Source organism: Sorex fumeus, unplaced genomic scaffold (assembly GCF_029834395.1).
Source record: "Sorex fumeus unplaced genomic scaffold, SorFum_2.1 ptg000051l, whole genome shotgun sequence".
Lineage (NCBI taxonomy): Eukaryota > Metazoa > Chordata > Mammalia > Eulipotyphla > Soricidae > Sorex > Sorex fumeus.
The window spans coordinates 32,043,054-32,049,053 of NW_026606108.1; the positions used below are offsets into that span (position 1 = coordinate 32,043,054).

General features: G+C 54.6%; 1 protein-coding gene across 5 annotated transcripts in view; it reads right to left on the minus strand.

The window, feature by feature from the left end:
- Positions 1-1,507, minus strand: part of P4HA2 (prolyl 4-hydroxylase subunit alpha 2) — a 42,402-nt gene extending 40,895 nt beyond the window's left edge. For 3 of the 5 annotated variants that reach the window (XM_056124641.1, XM_056124640.1, XM_056124643.1), the window contains exons 1-2: positions 1,348-1,500; positions 801-922 (exon numbers count right to left, since the gene is read on the minus strand). The gene's annotated coding sequence lies outside the window, so the exon portion shown is untranslated. Of the gene's footprint in view, positions 1-800; positions 923-1,347 lie in introns of all 5 variants that reach the window. The other 2 variants (XR_008793888.1, XM_056124642.1) reach the window with 2 other exon arrangements.
- Between the last annotated feature and the right edge of the window lie 4,493 nt (positions 1,508-6,000).

Here is a 6,000-nt window from a genome sequence, read left to right on the forward strand (position 1 = left end):
CTGCCCAGTGGTCACTACGTCTGACTGCTGGACTCTCAGAGAACTAGAGTGACCCATTATGGCATCTCTGGGGATGAGGCCCGCTGCCAATTCCCTCCATCCTTGCTACGTGGCTTCCTTGGCTGGGCCACAGTGGATAGGCTTGGCCTTCTGAGAACAGGAAGGCCCCAGATGATCCAAGGCCAAAACATTTCACAAAAGGAGAAGTGAACAGATAGGCTGGGTCCAAGGTGAGATACTGCACCCTAGACATACCAGGGACGAAAGCATCAGATATTGGTTCATTTACCAGAGAACTAAACTATGGAAGCTGCCACCCCAGATGTGATGGAAGCTGAGAAGCAGCAGCTTGCAAAAAAAGTCTTGGGACTGTCCTAAATTACAGAGTGACGAAGCCCCCAACTCTTACTGTCAGGGTGAGCATCTCCTGCAAGCTGGCTGAGGGCGACAGATGTGGGTCTCCATCTAAGGCACCTCTCAGACTTGGAGGGATGCAAATGTTCCTCCACACCTTCTTCTCCCGGGATGGGAGTGGAACAGAGAAAACGGGAGCAAGTCTGCGGTCACTGTGCCCTGTTTCCGCCCAGGGCACAGAACACTGTCCTCTGGCTTTGGGTTTCTGGTAGAGTGATAAGGGTCCCCCATCACCTTGTGTCCACTAGTGAGTCTTGTTTCCCAGTTTCCCCACAGGCTTCAGTGGACTGCATCACCCTTGTTCCAGCTCAGGGATGTCCTAATGCTGGAAGCCCTCTGGTCTATGCTACCCAGAGTCGGGTGCTCCCTCCCAGCCCTGCACTCACCACGCTCGCTGTTTAGAGTCTGGCCTCTCGGGATCTGATCTTCGGTTCCTCGGCTTCTCTGGACTCCCGAGCCAGGGCTGTGTGCTGGATTCTGCCCGTGACTACGGTTCTCCGCGCAGCAGCTAAGGCAAGACAAGCCGAGTTTGTAAGGGATGCCTGGGAGGGAGGGATAACGTTCTCGTCCCATAGCCCCTCTAGGCGGGCACCAGCCTGAACCCTGCGGGACCACGACCCCGTGCCCTTTTACAAAGGACAAGGGCTCTCCCGGACGGCGAGCGGCCAGCGCCGTCCACCAGGCAGCCCTCGGGGCCAGGCCGCCCTGCCCGGGGCACGACAGGGTGCGGCGGCCGCGGGGACCGGCAGGAAGGGCGGCGGGGACAGGAACCCGGGCGCCTCGGAACCGGGGCTGCGGGCGCGGGGCTGTGGCTCTCACTGCGCCCCTCGATCCTCCCCCCCTCCGCTCCCCCCAGTCGGAGCCCCGCGCCCACCCCCGCCCGCACCCCTCCGGTCTCCCGAGACCCCCGGAGGCCAGAGCGGGGGCGCTCACCTGGACACGCGCTGTCCAGGCGTTTCCAGAAGCTCCGGTTGCGGCGCGGGGCCAACGCGGCGGCTCCTCCCGCGGCTCCGCCCCCGCGCGGCCGCTCCGCCCCCTTGAGCCGCCGCCACGTCCCCCCTCCCGCCCCTCTGCGGCCCCCAGCAGCCTAGGCTGGGGGCGTCACCCACGGGGGCCTCCGAGCCGGCCTGGGCTGTGCCGGCGGGGAGGCGGGAGCTGGCCGGGGCCGGGCGGGAGCCGCCCACCGCCCGCAGCACGTACACAGCCCGCGGCCGCCCCCGCGCCCAGCTCTGGCCGCGGCTCTCCGGCCAGCGGGGGCGTCCGGGCGCCCGCCCGACGGCTACCACAAGCACTGCCGGGCGCCCGCCTCGACGCACACCCTCCCCCTACCCCCTCCGCCGGATCAGCACCGTCTGACCACAGAACACTAGGGTCACCCTGGACTTGGAATCGGGGTTTCAAAGGATGGGAGTGGGGAAGCCCCTCAAGACGACTAGGGATGGTGTCGGAGTGTAGAGGGGTCAGGGCACTGGCCTTGCATGTGGATGCCCCGGGTTCAATCCGAGCACCACCACGAGCCCCACCAGGAGTGACCCCTGAGCCCTGCCGGGTGTGCCACCTCCAATAATAACAAGACGGTGGTGACGTTGGCTGGGGACATGGGGGCAATGCCACCGCCCAGCCCCACCACCGCCCCAGCTCCCAGAGGGATTCCCAGCGTTCCAGCACCCAGCAAAGTGCTTCTGGCTATGGATTAATGAGGTAGAAGCCTGTCAGACTAGGGCGGGCAAGGGGGACACATAACCACCTCTGGTTGACTCAAATCCTTCCATCAGGGCCCAACATCTACTCAGAACAGTGACACCTCATTGGTTGTGGAGGCGGGAAGGGCATGAAGACAGGGAGGCCACAGACTTCAGTGAGCCCCAGGAGGTCCTGGCGGCCAGGAGGTTCCCACGCCTGCTCTGTGAACCTTCCTGGTCATAAATGAAGGGGAAAAGTCTGAGAATCTCATCAGGGAGCTGGTTCCGAATGGCAGGCTCCCAGCCTCTGTCCAGGCCATATACAGACATTCCCTGTGGCACACTAGCCAGGCAAGCAGCTCAGCTAGGGAACCTCCAAGCAAACACACAGAATTACACACATAAGCCGAACTGATAGTACAGAGGCTCGGGCATTTACCATACATACAGCTGATCCATGTTCGATCCCGGGCATCCCATATGGTCCCCCAAGCACCATCAGGAGTAATTCCTGAGTGTAGAGCCAGAAGATACACCCCACCACCACCACCACCAAACAAAAAATGAAAGTTGTACAGAGTAAGAGATAAGACACCAGCAAAGTTTGACTTAAACTAAACAAATTTTCCAGCATGTGCTACAGCCTGCTACACCCCCCCCCCCCCCCCCCCCAGTAAACTCCCTCTGCCCACCTCTCCCTCCCAGCCTCTCTTCTCAGGAGCTTGTCCTGTGGCTCATCTACTGAAGGTTCAACCCTCCCCTCTTAGCTGAATTCTTCCATGGCCTATAAATAAATTCATGTCTCACTATAGACACAAAGCCCTCATTCCACCCACCCACTGTGTTCTCTTCTCAAGTTCAAGTTCAGAAAACTCACCTCTCTCTGCTCACCCCACACCAACCAGGTCTTTTTTTTTTTTCTTTTTTGGCTTTTTGGGTCACACCCAGTGATGCTCGTGGCTCTGCACTCAGGAATTACTCCTAATCCTTCTGGCAGTGTTCAGGGGACCATATGGGATGCCGGGGATTGAACCCGGGTGAGTCATAACATGTAAGGCAAATGCCCTCCCCACTGTATTATCACTCTGGCCCCAATACCAACACAGGTCTTACTACGTTTCCTTGACCTCCAAATCTCTGAATTCAATAGCCACATGCCGGTCCTCATCTGCAGCCCCCAGCAGTGTGTAAAACCCAGCAGCCTTCGACCTGCTTCCCTCCAACATCCCTTGCCTTGATTGCACCATCTGGTCTTCTCACCTTGGTTTGCCTGCCCCAGCCCTAACCCCCATCTCCCTCTCTGCCTCCCCACTAGTCAATAAAGGCTGGAGTTCCTCAAAACACAGGAAGGCAAACTCAAGGAACAGGGGATGTGACTCTGTGGTAGTGTGTCTGCCTTGCAAGTGTGAAGCCCAAGGTTGGACCCCCTGGATGCAAAAAAAAAAATACTGACTACTGACTACTATCCTTCCATTGTTCATTGATTTGCTTGAGTGAGCCCAGTAACGTCTTCATTGTGAGACTGGTTACTGTGTTTGGCATATCGAATACGTCACGGGTAGCTTGCCAGGTTTTGCCGTGCGAGCGAGATACTCTCAGTAGCTTGCTGGGCTCTTCAAGAGGGGCGGAGGAATCAAACCTGGGTTGACCAGGTCGGCTGCATGCAAGGCTAACGCCCTACCTGTTGTGCTAGCAAATAATAATAATAATAATAATAAAATAAAAATCGAGTAATGGGGCAAGAAGGAAGAGAGCATACTTAGCATGTGTATAGCCCTGAGTTCAAACCCTGGCACCACATGCTACCCTGGGTATCACTGGGCATAACCCCGTTAACCCCCAGCACTGCCAGGTGTGACCCCTCCCTGCCCCAGCAGAGCAAGCACCTGGTACAGTGTGAGCACCCCACAAGGCCATGACAGGTGTGGCCCTATTCAGACTTGGCCTGAGGTTGTGGCAGGGCAGTCAGAAGTAGAGCACACAGCTTGCATACCTGGGAACCTGGATTCAATCCCCCTACCCGCTTCCTGAACAGGAAGGGAACAGTTCTGGTCCCCGTGCTTTCTTTGCCTCTTTTCCTTCCTCTGCGCAAATGACTTACAGATTTCTCTCCTCCCCTTGGTCTGACCCCTGAGCTCCAGACCTCCAGTGTTCAGATAAGTCTCCTTCTCTGCTTGGATCTCCACGTGTGACCCTGAGTGGCTGCTCTCTCCCCTGCCCCACTCCGCACCTCCATGTCCCAGCTTCAGTGGAGAAAACACTCACAGGGGCCTGTGTGGAACAACTGGGGCTCAACATATATGGGGCTGTATGTGGTGTCAGGGGTCAAACCCAGGAACCTCACAGGTGCAAAGCGTGTGCTCTACTGCTTAAGCCATTTCCTGACCCCGACCCACTCTGTTCTTGTTTCCTCCCTGTCTCTCTTCCACACTACAGCCACTGTCCACTGTGGTCTCCTCAAAGGGCAGCGCTGATTTATGGTTTGGTTTGGTGGGGGCGGGGGAAGGACGCGATCTTTACTGGCTATTCTCAGAACTTAATCCTGGCTCTATACTCAGGAATAACTCCTGATCACTCAAGAGGCCATATATGGTGCCAGGATTGAACTCTGCTGTCTCTTGGCCTCAAAGGGCAGCTCTGTGTCCATCACCCCCACCTTTGTAAATTGCATGGGTCTAAATTGGCCTGTCAGATCCCACAAGGGCCAACCCCCACCCCACACTTCTCTAACCACACAGTCTTCCCTCCATGTCCTCTAATTGGACACTGTCCCTCACCACCCCACCTCTATCCTTGTATTTTCCTGTTTTTTCTGCCTGAACATTGTTCCTCCTTCCCAGTTGAATTCTTCAGATCCCCTTAGCTGGGATTTTCTGCATTTCCCTGACCAGGTCAAATCTTCCTATGATAGTTCCTCATACCTGCTTTGTAATGCTTGCCACAGTCAATATAATAAAATGAGGTTGGGATTGCTTAATATCTGACCCTCCACCTGCCTGGCAGCTGCACGAGTATGTAAACTATGTGTGTTTTTATCCACCATCCTATTCTCAGTTTCTCCATAGAACAGGGCTCAGTAAATATTTGCAGACTCATGCAGCTTTAAGAGAGAACAAAATCATGCAATTCGCAGCAACAAAGATGGAACTAGAGGATATTATGCTGAGTGAAGTCAGAAGGAAAGGGATAGACATAGAATCTCTCTAATATATGGGACTTAAAGATACACAGCAAAGTAGCAAAAAGGATCCAAAGGAAACATAATGGAAGAACTGATCCACACAATTAATTTGGGGGGGAGGGGGAACAGAGGAACCTGTGAGAGATGGTACTTAAGGTCTTTGAGAAAGAGAGAGGGGGTACACTGGTGATGGACGTGGTATTGGAATTATGTGCATGAGAAAGCATCATTAATAGCATTGTAAATTACAGAATATCAATAAAAATTAGCATATTTTCAAAGAAACATATATATATATATATATATATAGAACTCATTGTGGAGATGGGAAACCCACAGCATTGTAGGGCCTGGAAGCTCAGGGCCCCATCAGCTGCCAGATGCCTTCCTGGGAATGCCAGGCCCTGAGCAGGGCCAGGGTTCGCTGAAAGCCAGATCATTTCCTTGGTCTCCATGGCCCCTTGCCTTGCAGGAAGAAGCCATTCACTCATTCACTCATTCTTATATTCTTAACCTACTTAATCTCATCCAGAAGAGCCCATGTCTGGCTTAGCATCCTCCGTGGCCTCAGTTTCCCTTAGCATGAGGCAGCTTCTGATTCCATCCCAATGGAATCAAAAAGGAAACTATGATATTTCCTAGAGCTGCCAAACCAAATTTGTACAAATGAGGTGTGAAAAATTCAGACACATCTTCTGTCACAGTTGTAAAGGCTAGAAATGC